This window comes from Heterocephalus glaber, unplaced genomic scaffold, assembly GCF_053883595.1.
Source record: "Heterocephalus glaber isolate CG9 unplaced genomic scaffold, H.glaber_assembly_v1.0 deba00001733, whole genome shotgun sequence".
NCBI lineage: Eukaryota > Metazoa > Chordata > Mammalia > Rodentia > Bathyergidae > Heterocephalus > Heterocephalus glaber.
Genome location: NW_028258444.1, coordinates 14,829,249 through 14,845,467, shown reverse-complemented (window position 1 = coordinate 14,845,467; position 16,219 = coordinate 14,829,249). Strand labels below are relative to the sequence as shown.

Genomic DNA, 16,219 nt, shown 5'->3' with positions numbered 1-16,219 from the left:
ACCTCCCACCAAAGAACTGATTATTAACTAGGTGGAAGGGATTTAACTGGCATGCTGCATTAATCTATTCAGCTTCTGAAACTGTCAGCTTAGATTATGACTTAGAAAACCTTCTCACTTCATTTAATAAAATAAGGCTTCTGGCATGGTGCCAACATAAAAACATACATAAGGATCAATGGAACAGAATAGAGAATTCAGAAACAACCCCAGATAATTCAACTATCAGATCTTTGACAAGGAATGTGCTGGAGAAGAGATAGCCTCTTTAACATGTGATGCTGGGAAAATCGATTATCCACATATAGAAGATTGAATCTAGACCCAATCTCTTACCATGTACTAAACTAAAATCAAAATGGATCAATGATCTAAATATTAAAAGAGAAAAAACTAATCTGCTGGAAGATAAAATATGTAAAATCCTTGACATAGTCATAGGCAAGTACTTTCTGAATAGAATTCCAGTTGTAAAAGAAATAGCATCAAGAATCACCAAGTTGGATTATATCAAATTAAAAAGCTTCTGTGCAGCAAAGGAAACACTAACAGAGTGAAGAGATAGCCTATAGAATGGAAAAAAAATATTTTGCTAGCTATTCCTTGGATGGGACTGATAGCTAGAATTTTATGAAGAACTCAAAAGAACAAGAAACCACAAAATGAAAGACCCAATCAAAAAATGAGCAATTGAAATGAATAGTTCTCAGCAGAAGTACAAATGGCCAATAAATTCCTGAAAAAAATGTGCAACAACTCTGGGCATTAGAGAAATGCAAATTAAAACAACATGGAGAGTCTACGGAAAGAATGACTATCATCAAGAAATCATATAATAACAAATGCTGGCAAGACTCTAGGGCAGTGATGGCGAACCTTCTAGAACTTTCAATAATAACAAATACCTGGCTGCGGCACACATGTCATAGGTTCACCACCACTGCTGTAGGGAAAAAGGAACCCTCCTACATTGTTGGTGGGAATGTAAACCAATAAAACCATTATGGAAATCAGTATGGAGATTCCTCCCAAAAATGAAAACTAGAAATTCCATTCAACCCAATTATTCCTCTTCCAGGTATCCTCCCAAAAGAGTTACATTGTATTATAGGGACATATGGGTACTCATGTTTATAACAGTACAATTCATAATAGCTAAGTCTTGGAAGGGGCCTATATCTCCATCAAAAGAAGAATGAATAAAGTGTGATATTTATAAACAACCCGACAGAGTACTACCCTGCCATAAAGAAGAATAAAGTTGCTCCATTTTAGGAAAATGGATGCAATTTGAGATCGTATGTTAAATGAAATAAATCAGACAAACATGCCTAAATACTTCCTGGTTTCTCATATATGAGAAGCCCAAAATATAAGTAAAGAACAAAATAAAAGATAGATTCTAGAAAATAGGGAGATAGATCCTTTGTAAAAGGGAAAGGGACCAAGAGATAGTCAGAGTGGGGGCTGGGGAGAGAAAGGACAAAAGAAGAATTAAGATGTGTTATATACATGTAAACATTCCCCCAATGAACGTTATCATTATGCACTGCAGGCATGTACTAATAAAAAAAATAAGAGCATCCCTAGGAGGACTTTCCTTTAAAAAAAAGATTTCTAATATGATTACTTGAAAGGAATAGTGGGTTGAAAAGAATAAATTTAACATGATTAAAGAAATGCAAAGTAAGCATTTCTCTTACATTAAAAGTCAACTTCACAGTATAGTGGATATTTGGCTTAAATACAATTACATGAAGAAAGGCTTCAGGGTTTTAGTCAACAGCAAATATGAATGTGTGATTTATCCCTTCCCCCAAAGAAACAACCCCAAAGTCCTTGACTTCTTAGTCCAGACCAAGAAAATGGTGTTTTTCTTCTACTTGGAATTGATTAACTTACATCTGGAAGACAGTGACTTCATAGGACAGGGCCACATTTTAAGAGGGGCACTAACAAAGTGGAGCTGACCAGAGGAGGGTGAACAAAATGTTGAAAGTCTTAGAAACAGTCACATGAAACACAGCTGTAAGACTTTGGTTTATTTTGCCTGGAAAAGGAGATGATGTGGGTCTGTTTTTATACAAGAAGATAACATAATACCTGAAGAGAATTTAGCTCAAGGCACTAACACAGTAAACACCCCAAAAATGCCAACTGTAATTTTAATTTCACTGGTAGAAACCTTGAACACATGAGGTATCCTCAAAGAGAAATACTTTCAACAAAGTGTGGAAATTATGGGAAACAGGTATTTCTACACAGAGAAGGAAGAACACTCTCTTAGAACTATACAAAGATATAATAGACTGTTGCATGACTTAGTCATCACTAGAGATATTGTAGAAACTTCTGTGGTTTATACTAGCCATGATAATCTAAAAAGGTGCAACAAGTTGGTATTTTAAATCATCCTGTGGCTTAGAAGCAGATCATGTTCTATTAAGTGGCTATTTCCAAAGCTTATATACTGAAATACAACACTTCATGATGGTAGTACTGAAAGTGCTCTTTGTCTGAGTGGGAGATATATTTGCTGAAGATACGACATTTTTTAAGGAAGGAAAGTTTCACAGGAGAATATGGGACTCATTAACATATAATAACACCCAATAAGTACCAATTTATTTAATAAATTACCAAGACAGAAAATAATTTTAGTAGTCACCACTTTGTAATTACTTGAAACTTCCAAATAGAGGGAGGTTGGCAATGAGAAAAAAATGCTGTGTGTGTGTGTGTGTGTGTGTGTGTGTGTGTGTGTGTGTGTGAACTTCCTCATGCTCAGGGGCTTGCTCCTGCCTGAAGGTGAGGGGTCATTGACCTTGCTCCGAAATGAAACATGCCTTGGCATACAGCGAACTCCATTGCCGTCCCTTATTCCTTCACAGCTGACAATATTTTCAGAAGTAAAATGAAAATGAAAATTTTTTTCTTTCTGCCTTTCTTCTTTTGATATGCATTTTAAGAGGAAATAGGCAGGCATGTCTACTCTATCAGCCTTTGACAAATTTGAGAGTGATCCTATTGCTGGTGGCATAGACCTGGCCAGCAGCTTGCTTTTCTGAGAGCACTTTAACAATCATTGTTAATAGTGGAACCAAAACCATTCTGTTAAGCTCAGCCCCATGGCCCACACCTAACAAATCACCTTGCTTTCTAGAGTCAAGATCAGTTAAGGTATACAACATTTATTTTATTTTTAAAATAATTTTATTGATACATTTTAGGTATACAATATGACATTCATCATTGGAAATTTGCACCTTTATGTAATCTCTCTTGGTTCTTATTTTTTCCCCATTCCTCTGCTCTGCCTTCAAACCTTCCATTTCTCCCTATTTACAAAGACTTTGTTTCCATTTTTTCATTTTCTCATATTAATTCCATTCCCTTCTTTCCTTTCCCCTAACCCTCCAACTTCCCCTTCTCCTTTGCCCCTTTTCTTCTTATTTCACATTATCTATTATACCTTTTAGTCCTTATTTACACCTTCAGTTTCTCACACTAGAGAAACTATTCAGTATTTACACATGTGGGTCCTATTTATTTCACTTAAGAGTATCACTTCAATGTGCATCCATTTAGCTATAAATGTCTCTAATTTCTTATTTTTAATGGCTGAGTAGTACTCCATTATGGAAAAAACCACATTTTCTTTATCCAGTCTCCAGTTGATGGGCAACTGGGCTGCTTCCAAGTTTTAGCTATTACAAATTGTGCTGCTATGAACATGGGTACACATATATCACTGTGGTATGATTCTTTTAATTCTTTGGGAAAGATCCCCAGCAGTGGAATAGCGGGGTCAAATGAGACTTCCAGTCCTAGTTCTCTGAGGTATCTCCATACTGATTTCCACAGTGGTTTTACCCGTCTACACTCCCACCAGCAGTGGAGCAGGGTTCCTCTTTCCCCACAGCCCCGCCAGCATTTGTTACTGGTTGATTTCGTGATAACAGCCATTCTTTCTGGGGTGAAGTGGAATCTCAGCATTGTTTTCATTTGCATCTCTTGAATGACCAGTGATCTTGAACATTTTTTCATATATTTATTTGCTATTTCTACTTCTTTGTCTGAGAAATGTCTGTTCATTTCAGATGCTCATTTTTGGATTGGTCTTTACTTTTGGGAGGTCTGATTTTTTTAAGTTCCTTATAGATTCTAGATAGTAGACCTTTGTCTGAGGAAGAGCAGGTGAAAAATTTTTCCTACATTGTGGATTGTCTCTTCACTCTGTTGCTGATTTCTCTTGCTGTGCAGAAGCTTTTCAGTAAGAAGAGATCTCACTTGTTGATTGTTTGTGCTAGTTTATGGGCAACTGAGGTTTTGTTCATAAAATCTTTTCCTACACCAATGTCTTCAAGAGTTCTACCTAACCTCTGTTCCAGCCAGTTCAGCATTTCTGTTTTAATATTTAGTTCTTTAATCCATTTTGATTTTAGTTTTTTAATCCATTTTGATTTTAGTTTAGTGCATGGTGAGAGATATAGGTCGAGTTTTAATCTTTGACAAGTTGGAACCCAATTTCTCCAGCACCACTTATTAAAGAGGCTATCTTTCCTCCAAGTGAGGGTGTTTGGCTCCTTTGTCCAAGATGAGGTGGCTGAGTGTATCTGGATTTGTTTCAGCATCTTTTAATCTGTTCCACTTGTCCTCAGGTCTGTTTCTTTGCCAGTACCATGCTGTTTTGATGACAGTAGCTTTGTAGTATAGTTTGAAGGTGGGGGTTGTAATACACCCAGACATGGCTCTGTTGCCTAGAATTGCTTTTGCTATTCTAGGTCTCTTCCTGTTTCAAATGAATTTTTGGATTGTTTTCTCAAGGTCCATGAAGTATGCTGCTGGGATTTCAATTGGGATTGCATTGAATCTATATAGCAGTTTTGGAAGTATGGCCATTTTCACTATGTTGATTCTCCTTATCCAGGAGCAAGGGATCTCTTTCCATTTTCTTTTTTTTTTTAAATATCAAAGAAATTTAATATGCTGCAATAAAATAAGCACCTTGAAAAAGCTCATGGAATAGATATCAGTGTTGGAGAAATCCCTCCTACACATCCTCTAGCTCCATACACCATCCCTCAAAACCAAACAAGAAAATTTGAAACACAGGAAATCCTTCCAAGCTTGGATTTTAGTGGGGGCCCCTTTACCAATAACAAGAACAGTTTCCTACATTGTCTAACAGGAAAGTAGAACACAGATGCACAAAAAGTCTATGAGTATTCAAGATTTAAGAGACTTGGTACATATTCAAAGTTAAAATAACTCCAACTTTTATAACTATACATATTGTTTTAAAGCAACTTAATATATTTTAAAATGTCATATATACACTCTCAAGGGTTTTTCAGGTGAGGTATGTAAACATTGTCTAATGAAAAATTTTCATTGTTTCAAACCAACAAATTCACAGCATACATTGAAGACACAATATTTTTCTAGACTCACTAACATAGTGGAAATCCAGGCCCAAGAGATGCACGCTGATTCTCCAGGTTACCATTTGCAGAATTTCTAATTTCACTGCTTTTTTCTAGAAATACACCCTTCAGACTACAAGCACACACCTGGTACCAGGAAAGGGCTACACTCTCTGGAGGCCCTGTCCTTGGGCATCTGGAACACTGGCTAAGACTTACAAGACAGCAAAAAGGAGCACATAATGACAACTACAGATTGACCTCAGCAATGACAACACTGGGAGGAACCAGAAAGATCTTTAAAGGAACGGTTGAGATTCATTTTAGAGCTCCCTGAATCCATAGTCAGATCAGCAGCCCCTCCCCTAAATTCATTCTGTAAGGGTCGTGGCCTAAAAACAATAAAAACCCAACATGGCACCTGAGCTTCAGTTAAATTGCATGAGCCTCCAATGACCCCCTGGCTCCTTAAAGGCATTGACTACTCTCAATTAGGACCCTGGGCTGTGCTTTTAATACAGGTTGGGGTTGAATTTCATAATACAATGCACATGGGAAAATAACGCCATGAGTTCACAAAATTCCCAATACACACAGGCAATGGCCAAAGACCTTGGAGGAGCTCAATTTTGAAAACTACTTGTTCCCTGAGGGTAAACAGCAGGCTTCTATTGAGACTGAGGCTAAGAAGGGGATTTTTATTACAAAGTATTAAAGACTTGGAGAGCCTCAGGCCAGAATTCTATTTTACTTCCACATAATCTACCACACCCCCTCCCCCCACCCCAACACAAGTAGTCACCTCCCCAACCATACAATATTGGTCAATTTCTTTCCTCTTTGCTTGGTCTTTCCATTTTCTGATACCCTCTTCAATCTCTCTTTTCAGAGTGCTATAGTTTTCAGAGAAGAGGGCTTTGATTTCTTTTCTTAGGTTGATTCTTAGGTATTTCAGTTTTTTGAGTGCTATTGTGAAAGGAATTGTTTGCCCTATTTCTCTCTCAGTGAGTCTGTTGTTTGTGTAGAGGAAAGCTATTGATTTTTGTGTGTTGACCTTATATCTAGCTACTTTACTGAATTTGATCATTAAGCCTAGAAGACTTTTGGTGGAGTTCTTGGGGTCTTCTATATAGAGTATCATGTCATCTGCAAATAATGACAACGTGACTTCTTCCTTTCCTCTCTTTCCTTCTTTCTCTTTCTTTCTCTCTTTCCTTCTTTCTTTCTTTCCTTCTTTTCTTCCTTCCTTTCTTTCTTTCTTTCTTTCTTTCTTTCTTTCTTTCTTTCTTTCTTTCTTTCTTTCTTTCTTTCTTTCTTTCTTTCTTTCTTTCTTTCTTTCTTTCTTTCTTTCTCTCTCTCTTGTCTCATTGCTGTGGCTAATGTTTCCAAAACTGTATTGAACAGGAGTGGTGATAGTGGACATCCTTGTCTTATTCCTGAGTTGAATGTGAAGGATTTCAGTTTTTGATGATTTAGTATGATATTGGCTGTTGGTTTTTCATAGATGGCTTTTATCAGATTGAGGTAGAGACTATCTATTCCAATTTTTTGTAGGGTTTTTATCATAAATGCATGTTGGATTTTGTCAAATGCTTTTTCTGCATCTATTGAGATGATCATATGGTTTTTGTCCTTGGCTCTGTTGGTATAGTGTATTACATTGATTGATTTGCGTATGTTGAACCATCCCTCCTGCATCTATGGGATGAATCCCACTTGGTCAGGGTGTATGATCTTCTTGATGATCTTCTGCATTCTATTTGCCAGTAGTACCTTATTAAGGATTTTTGCACTTATGTTCATTAGTGAGATTGGCCTATAGTTCTCTTTTTCCGTTGGGTCTTTCTCTGCTTTGGGGATCAAGGTGATGCTTGCTGTCAGGAATGAATTTGGGAGTATTGCTTCCCTTTCAATTTCATTCAAGAGTTTAAACAGTAGTGGCAATAGTTCCTCTCTAAATGTCTTGTAGAATTCAGCAGTGAAGCCATCAGGACCCGGGCTTTTCTTAGTTGGTAAGTGTTTAATTATGTTTTCAATTTCATTGATTGATATTAGGTTGTTTAGAATTTTTAGGTCTTCTTTGTTCAACTTTGGTAATTCATACATATCTAGCAATCTGTCCATTTATTTTGTGTTTTCCATCTTATTGTCGTATAAGTTCTCGAAGTAGGTATTGATGATCCTGTGGATTTCTGCTGAGTCCATTGTCATTTCAACCTTCTCATTCCTAATTGCATGGATTTGGGCCTTTTCTTTCCTTTTTCAGATATTTTGGCTAAGGATTTGTCAATTTTGTTTATTCTTTTGAAGAACCAACTCTTGGCTTCATTGATTTTTTTGTATCATTCTCTTAGTCTCCATTGCATTGACTTCTGCTTTAATCTGTATAATTTCCTCCCTTGTATGAGCTTTGGGTTTGTCCTGCTCTTCTTTTTCTAGAAACTTGAGGTTCAGCATCAGGTTGTTTAATTGGGCTTGCTCTGTTTTCCTAATATGTGCATTCATGGTATGAATTTCCCTCATAAGACTGCTTTCATTGTGTCCCATAGATTCCGATATGTTGTAGTGGCATTGTCATTTAATTGTAGGAACTGTCTGATTTCTTCTTAATTTCTTCTGTGACCCATTCATTGTTCGGAAATGTGTTGTTCAATTTCCATGTGGTTATGAAATTCTTGTGGTTTCTTTTGCTATTGATCTCCAATTTCATCACACTATGGTCTGATAATATACAGGGGATAACTTCCATTGCTTTGCACTTACTTAAATATGTTCTATGAGCGAGTATGTAGTCTATTTTGGAGAAGAACCCTGTACAGCTGAGAAGAATGTGTATTCTGATTTTGTGGGGTGGAACACTCTTAAACATCTGTTAAGTTCATTTGTTCAAGAGTTGATTGAGTTCTAGTATTTCATTGCTTATTTTTTGTCTAGTTGATCTATCTATTTGTGACAGTGGGGTATTGAGGTCCCCCGCTACTATTGTATTAGTGTTTATTTTATTTTTCATGTCCATTAGTATCTGTTTTATATAGTTGGGTGCACTAGTGTTTGGTGTGTATATATTTATGATTGTCATGTCTTCCTGTTGGATTGTTCCCTTTACAAGGATTAGTGTCCTTCTTTGTCTCTCTTAATCAGTTTTGGTTTGAAATCCACTTGACCTGCAAAGAGGATAGCTACTCCTGCTTTTTTTCTGGTTTCTTTCACATGGAGTATTGTTTTCCACCCTTTGACTTTCAGTCTCTTGGTTTCTTTTTTAATTAAGTGTGTTTCTTGTATGCAGCATATTGTTGGATCTTGCCTCTTGACCCATTTTGCCAGTCTATTTCTTTTGATTGATGAATTGAGACCATTAACATTGATGGTTATAAGTGATACATATTGACTTATCTTTGTCATGACTTTTTCTTGTTGTTGGAATCTCCCCCTTTGCATTTAATTTCTTGTCGTGCCTGATGGATTCATTCTGCTGGGCTTCCTGGGTTTGTAGTCCTGTTTGCCTTTTCCTCAGATATTGTCTAAAATTTTTTGGAGTGCTTGTTTGGTATTCATGAAGTTCCTAAAGTGGTCTTTGTCATGAAAGTATCTTATTTCTCCATCAGTTTTGAAAGATAGTTTTGGAGGGTACATCAATCTGGGTTGGAGGCTGATTTCCTTTAGGGCTTGAAATATGTCACTCTAAGCTCTTCTTGACTTGATGGTTTGTGTTGAGAAGTCTGCTGTGATTCTGATGGGCTTTCCTTTGTATGTGATTTGTTTCTTTTCTCTAACTGCTTGTAGAATTTTATTCTTCTGTTGGGTTTCTGGAATTCTAACTATTATATTCCTATCCATAGATTTTTTTTGATCAAGGCTATTTGGAGTCCTATATGCCTCACTTATCTGTATGGCAAGTTCTTTTCCCCTGCTTGGGAAGTTTTCTGCCATTACTTCTGTGAACAGTTTTTTTATGTGGTCTGCTCACTCTCCTGTTTCTTCATTGACTCCAATCAGTCTTGTGTTATTCCTTTTTGCATTGTCTAGCCATTGCTGGATTGATTTCTCATGGTCCATTACTATTTTAAAGTAATTTTTCTTTTCCTAGTCACTAATTGCAATCTTATCTTCTATATCTGAAATTCTGTCTTCCCATTGGTTCATTCTGCTATGTACACTTTCAATTGGGTTTTTAACCTCCTGGAAATCTGTTTGTATCTGTTTTATGGATTCCATTTGTTTCCTATGTTGGGATTCCATTATGTTCCTCAGCTCCTGTAGTTTTTTATCTGTGTCCTCTCTAGACTTATTAATCATGTCTTGCACTATGGGTACAATCTCTATTGTTATCTGAGAAATTATTTCTGGTTTCATTTTTTCCAGATCCTCTTTTGTTGCCAGTTCAGGGAGTCCAGGTGGTTGAATATCAGATTGTTCCATCTTGTTTCCCTTTGGAGTTGCTTTAGGTGATCTGGAAGTCTGGTTGTTTGTTTTGTTTTAATTTGTGGCACCAGGGATCGGACTCAGGTCTTTGTGCTTGCGAGGCAGTCGGTGGAACCACTGAGCTAAATCCCCGGCCCTGGAAGTCTGGTTTTGAGACTTGTTTACTGGTCTTCTCATTTCAATGGGGGGGGCAGTATTTCTGCTTGGCTCACCTCCTCTGCTCTGTGGCTCTGCTCCTCAGCACTGGGGGTGGTGGTATAGCAGTCCAGAAGGCTCCTCCTTGGCACTGGCAGTGGCTCTAAGGTGTACATCATTTTAAGTGAAATGTCAAGTAATTTTGATGGATAGGAAATAATACATCCCAATGTTGCTTAAATCTATTCATGCTAAGTGATATCACAGACACATTCTGCTTCTCAGCTTTAAAGAATCTTGCAGATGATGTAATTTTATATCATTCCATTAAAAGGAAACTGAAGGAAATGGCTTGATATTCAATTAAAAGGATTCTCCATGAGCCCTATCACATAAATTTTTAAAAGTTTTATAAGAAATAGGATATGGAAATAATACTGATTTGTAAACTTGTATTCCAGTCTGCAAAAGATGGTTTGGTAATCTGCTGCTCAGTTTCATGGGGAAGGTCTGTGTTAGAGAGCTTGGTGAGGTACCCAGGTGCTAGTGAGATATATTTTTACTACTTGTAAGTGAAGTCATGATGGAAGTATTAAAAATACAGTCAGATTCTTTTTAAGTGAGCTGTTATAACCAACATCAAGGCCCAGACTTAGAAATTATGATAGTGATATAAAGTTGTTCATATTGTCTGTGCTGGTGATAGTGATAATATTCTTCTTTTCTTCTTGAATGCATTTAAAAATTTGTTTGGAATGTTTAACCAAGGAGGCAATAACTAAACTGGTTATTGTGTGAAAAAAATCTAATTTATATTTTGTTCTTGGAACTAATACTGGAGGTAAACATATATTTTAATATGCCTTTTAATGTAATTCTCTAACACATGCATGTGTTTTAGCATTTCCTTTCTTTATTTATATGACTTTATCTACCATGGTGCCATATATGTTGTTTTTTAATTTGGGTTTTTTGGGGGGGAGTAATTATTTACTTCCCTACATGCTTAAAGAGGTTTGGTTATTTTTAAGCTGACTGATATGACCCTAATGCCAAATTTTTATTATTTTTAAAGTGAATTTTTAGGATATCTGGGAACATTTTGGGCATGTTCTTTGAGTATACTAAGTGTTTTACAAAGTGGCTTATATTTAGAATGAAAATTCTGCCAAGGTTATTTCTTTATAGACTCTCTAGTAAGCACAGTGACTTTATTGTCACTTATACTAACATGCGGACCAGGAGCCTCTAAGAAAGTAAAGATGTTCTGATTTGATGTCAACAATTAATATGAAAACCAGTTTAAGGAACCCCTTTCTGAGATTAAATTATCTGAAATGTCAACATAAATGTTAAATCTCGTTTCTTTGCACCTACTTTCAATTCTTAAACACAGAAAATTAATGGTCAAGACCAGTAATTTGGAAATTAAAAATTTGAAAGTGCAACCCAGTACAGTTTTGACACAGGAATGTTTTTTCAGGGGTGTGAAGTCTGGGCACGGGAGTCTGGATATCTGATGTTTCTTGACTCTGATCTGGACAAATTACCTGTGAATTATAACTAGAGGACTTTCTTTTGAAGAGATTGTGTCCTATCCTGAGGATATACAAGTTATCACTCTCTGGGGTGTAAGAAATTCAGTGACACCTTTTGCAATGTTATATTAGGCAGGAGGAGGAGGGGACAGAATGATAACATGGAAGCTACTTGAAGCCATGATATTTTCCATCTTTTGTAAAAGCCTGAGGTTATTTAAGAAATTGTACTGGCTGTATTGGATGAAGAGAAGAAAGATGTCCTTCTGAGGACAAAAAGAGAAGAAAAGGAGTATTTATGAAGAAGAACAAGAAAGAGCATGGGTCTGCAGGGTGGATAATAAAGAACAAACACATGGTGGGTTGAATACTTGCTCCCCAGACCTTACTAAAGTGTCAGCAAAGGAATTAAACTATTTGTAAGCCCATAAGAACCAAGAGAATAGAAGAGGAGACAAGAGCAGTTAGAGAGATATCAATACAAGTTTAGAGGGTGGAAAAGGAAGTAGAAAAGTTATAACTAATTTCGCACAAGCAGGGCATCTGAAACTCCTTCTCTAGAGGGAGGTAACAAAAGAAACAGGCAGTTCACACTGTAGAACCAGGGCAGGCCCTAGAGCTATAAGCATCAGGTATCACAGAAAGAGGTGAAGGATGGGACTAAGCTACCAGGATTGACTTGAAGAGATGATCCCCTTAGTCCTTTGTCTACCTTGCACAGTTGGCTGGCTCCCTTTTCCACACCCTGGGAGGTAACCAAAAGTTTAAACTAAGGTTAAAAACAGAACAAATCCAGGCATGATGGTGCATACCTGTAATCTCAGCACTTTATGGGGGCTGAGGCAGGAAGATTGCGAATTTGAGAACAGCCTGGGGGAACTTAGCAACTTAGTGAGACCTTATCTCAAAATAAAAACTAAAAATGGACTGGGGATGTAGCTTAGTGCAAAAGCCCTGGGTTTAATTCCCAGTACTTCAAAACAAACAAAAAACATTGAAAAACAAAAACAACCCCCCAAACCACTGCAACAGGCAGTAGGGAGGTGCTAGAAGGAATGAAGGAAGATATGGTCAAAGGGAGAAAGTAGCATGCTGGAGAGAAGCGTCTGGTGTATTGGAAGGTTTGCCAGTAAAAGGCCAGACCTGACAACTGAGCTGGCCTGAGGAAACACAGAAACCCACCAGCAGGTTGAGACAGCAATGAAAGCCTGTTCCAAGGAAAACTGGCAGAGTGGTCCTTGAAGACTCTGATACAGGCTAAGAAACCTTCAAACTGGAGTAAGAAGAGAGAAACAATTTCCATGTTACTATTGAGATAATGATTGTTCTTGCATTTGACTTCTATACACATAACCAGGTGTGGAAAGAATGACCTCTGTGTGCAGACAGTGCCGGGTAAACATGTGGAAAGATATTCAGACTCCCCATACTGCAAGGGGATACCTATGGGAATAATGAGATCTTTGGTTCAACTAATGGCTAGCAGAACATAAGAATGGCAACCTCTAATGCTGGTCAGGTACATCAAAAGGAGCTCTGGCATAGTGCTGGAAGGAGAATAAGTAGAGAATTATTTGAAGAACGTGAGTAGATGCTACATATTAACAGCTTTAAATATACTCATTTCCTTTGGCTCATGTTATGGTATGTGTCCAGATGTCCCCCCAAAGCCTGATGCTTTTTTAGAAGTGGCTGAATCTGGGATGTATGATGCTGGGATTAAGGGTGTGTGATCACTAAACCACCATATGTGAGTGATTGGTTTGGCACCGCCCTAAGCCCCATAGTCTGGATGGGATAAAAGGGCCAGAAAGACACTGTTAAAGTCCCTTGTGCTTTTGTTACCTTCTGGCCACCGTGAACTGTTTCCCTTGTTGTTTTTGCTACTGTGTGGGTGCCACGAACTGTTTCTCCTCTGTACAGCCCTCTTCTGTGTGCCACCCTGCCTTGGAGCCAGCCAATTATGGATGGAAACCTCTAAGAATTGTGAGCTAAGCAAACCCTTTCCTCTTTAACTTGAGTGTCGGGTATTTTTGTCTCAGCAAGGACAGAAGAGTAGCTAAGACAGCCCATAAATTCTGAGAATTTCACCTAAAGATATAACAAGAAATGTAAATAAATATGCATGATAAAAGATGTTTAACATTCATTATCTTTAATAATTTTAAAAATTGGACCAACTAAATATTCAGCACTAACTTTCAAGAAAATCATTACCTTGTTGCAATGAAATATTATAGTCATTAAATTTATTTTTATAGAGTGCATAAATTTGAAATATTGATATAATCATGTTAAATAACAAACATGTATATAGTATGCTGTTAATTATGTAAAAACACTGCAAAAAGTGTTTGAAGGAAATGTTCTAAAATATAACAGTTGCTGCATGTCTTTGGATTATATTTTTCTTCTTTTAAAAAATATTTTTATTGAATTTTTGTTTTCTAAATAGATTTTTGAGAAGACTTGAAAAAAATGACTGTGATGTTCTTTTGTTTAGTAACTTCAAACTCATCAGGGAAAGCAGATATGATAAATTTTGTAGAAGCTGAGTATTTTAAAATCTGAATTTATGCCTAGGAATGTGTAAACAAAGCATGGTAAACAGAATGATGTCCCTCAAACACATGTTGATGTTCTAATCCCCAGAACCTGTGACTGTGTTAGCTCTCATAGCAAAAGGGCACGTAAGGCTACAGGTGGAATAAGTTTCCTAATCCACTGACCTTGGGATAGGGCGATTATCCTGGATAATCAATGCCAGCTTGTACCTGTGCTTGAACAAAGCACCCTAAACCTCCACATTCTGTTTAGGAGTAAATTTGCTGCAGTTGCAGGATGTTTTGTAGCTCACCTAGTGTGTGTGAAACTTCCTTGTGGCCCCCCGCCCCCCCTGCCCGATCCCAATTCACCTGGCATGGCTCTGCTTCTGTAAGATTCGGCTTGGTCTCCCCTGAGCCCTCCCCACTGAAAGCTGATTTAAAAGGAGGAATCAAACCGCTTCCCGTTGCCGAGAGAACTTTCTGGGTGCTAGCTCCCCTCGGCCACTGCCTTAATAAATGGGCTCAATCTGGCACAGAGTGTGGTGCACTCTATTGTTCTAACTCACTCATCCATAATAGCACAAGTGTCCTTTTAAGCAGAAGATAGAAACCAAGAGAGAGAACCAAGAGATGGCATTGTGAGAAGAGCTTGGTCTGACTCTTGGCTGGGAAGATGGAGAAAGTGGCCACAGGCCAAATAATGTGAGCAACCTGTAGCAGCTAAAAAAAAAGTCAAAGAAATGGGCTCTATCCTGGAGCCTCCAGAAGGAAATGGTCTTTTGACACCTTGATTTTAGCCCAGTGATAACCATTTTGTACTTTTGACCCTTAGAAGTAAAAAAATAATGTGTGTTGTCTTAAGGCAGTAAGTTTATAGTAATTTGTTACAGCAGCAATATATCACTCCTAAATGACAGTGAGGCACCCTTGACATAATAATTTAAAGTGTACAAAATATTTCCACCATGCCTTAGTATTGCTGACTAGCATAGGTTCTTAAGTGCACATAGTTGGAAATCAAATTGAAGGCTAAAATAAAGGTTTATTTTAGGAAAGCAACCCAGCTGGCTACTCTATAGACACAGCAGCTTAGTTAGGGACAGCAAACATGGATGGCTACTCAACAGACAGACTGACCCTGCACAAAGGACACTTTTTAATTGTATGGGTCTCAAAAGAATGTCATTCATTATCCATGGATTTTTAAAAAAGGGGCAGGGGCTTCTGGACGGGGTGGTTTAGTTATTTGTATTGGTCTCATCTGGTTTGCAGGCAGAATACACACCCTGCTTTCAGGGCCTCTGCACTGAGCTACAGCCCTAGCCCTTTTTCTTTTTTTATTTAGAGACAAGGTCTTTCTAAGTCACTAAGTTGACCAAGATAGACTCCAACTTAGATCCTCCTGCGGCAGCCTCCCATAGTGCTGGGATGACAGGCATGCACCACCATACCCTAGCTACATCCTGGTTCCTTATCTCAGGGAGTGCATTGCCTTGCCTTTTTTTTTTTTTTTTTGGTACTGGGGATTGAACTCAGGACCTTGTGCTTGTGATGCAGGCAGCAGAAGGACCACTGAGTGAAATCCCCCGCCCTGTCTTGCCATTTTGATTAACCAATTGTTTTCCTTTTGTCTCTTACCACCCAGAAGTGCAGTTGCCTGCTTGTTTCCTATCAGGCAGTTCCTTCAGTGTCCTGTTAGCTCCCTGCCTCAGTTATACACCTGGACTCTGGAGGCAGACTGTCGAGTCTCAAGTCTGTCTCTGTAGCTTGTTTGCTATTTGGCTTTGAGCAAATGACTTAGCCTCTGGTTAGCTTCCTGCTTCATTAGCTTGTCCGATCTTCACAGGAGTCTTGTGTATGAGAAATGCATGCCTGGCCTCATATTACAGATAGGAAAATCAAGGCTTGTTTTCCCATTTACAACATTTACACAGTGACCGGGTTTGGATTCAGAGCTGGGCCTCTGACTCCAGTTCCTACACTGTGGTCTGCTCTCACCACGAATCCCAAGCAAGGGTAAGTAAAAAGCAGAAGACTGTAAAATGTGGGTGTCTGCTTGGCCAAGTACAACAGAGAAAAAGGATGAGTAGTCCACATGAATAGTCCATGTGTTAAATTTACAGGATTTGCTTACTATAACACTTTTGAATAG

The 16,219-nt window shown here is 37.9% G+C and overlaps 1 long non-coding RNA gene across 1 annotated transcript in view; it reads left to right on the top strand.

Annotated features, from left to right (window-relative positions):
* Positions 1 to 16,219, top strand: part of LOC110345530 (uncharacterized) — a 275,962-nt gene that overhangs the window by 48,367 nt on the left and 211,376 nt on the right. The gene's annotated exons all lie outside the window — the stretch shown is intronic.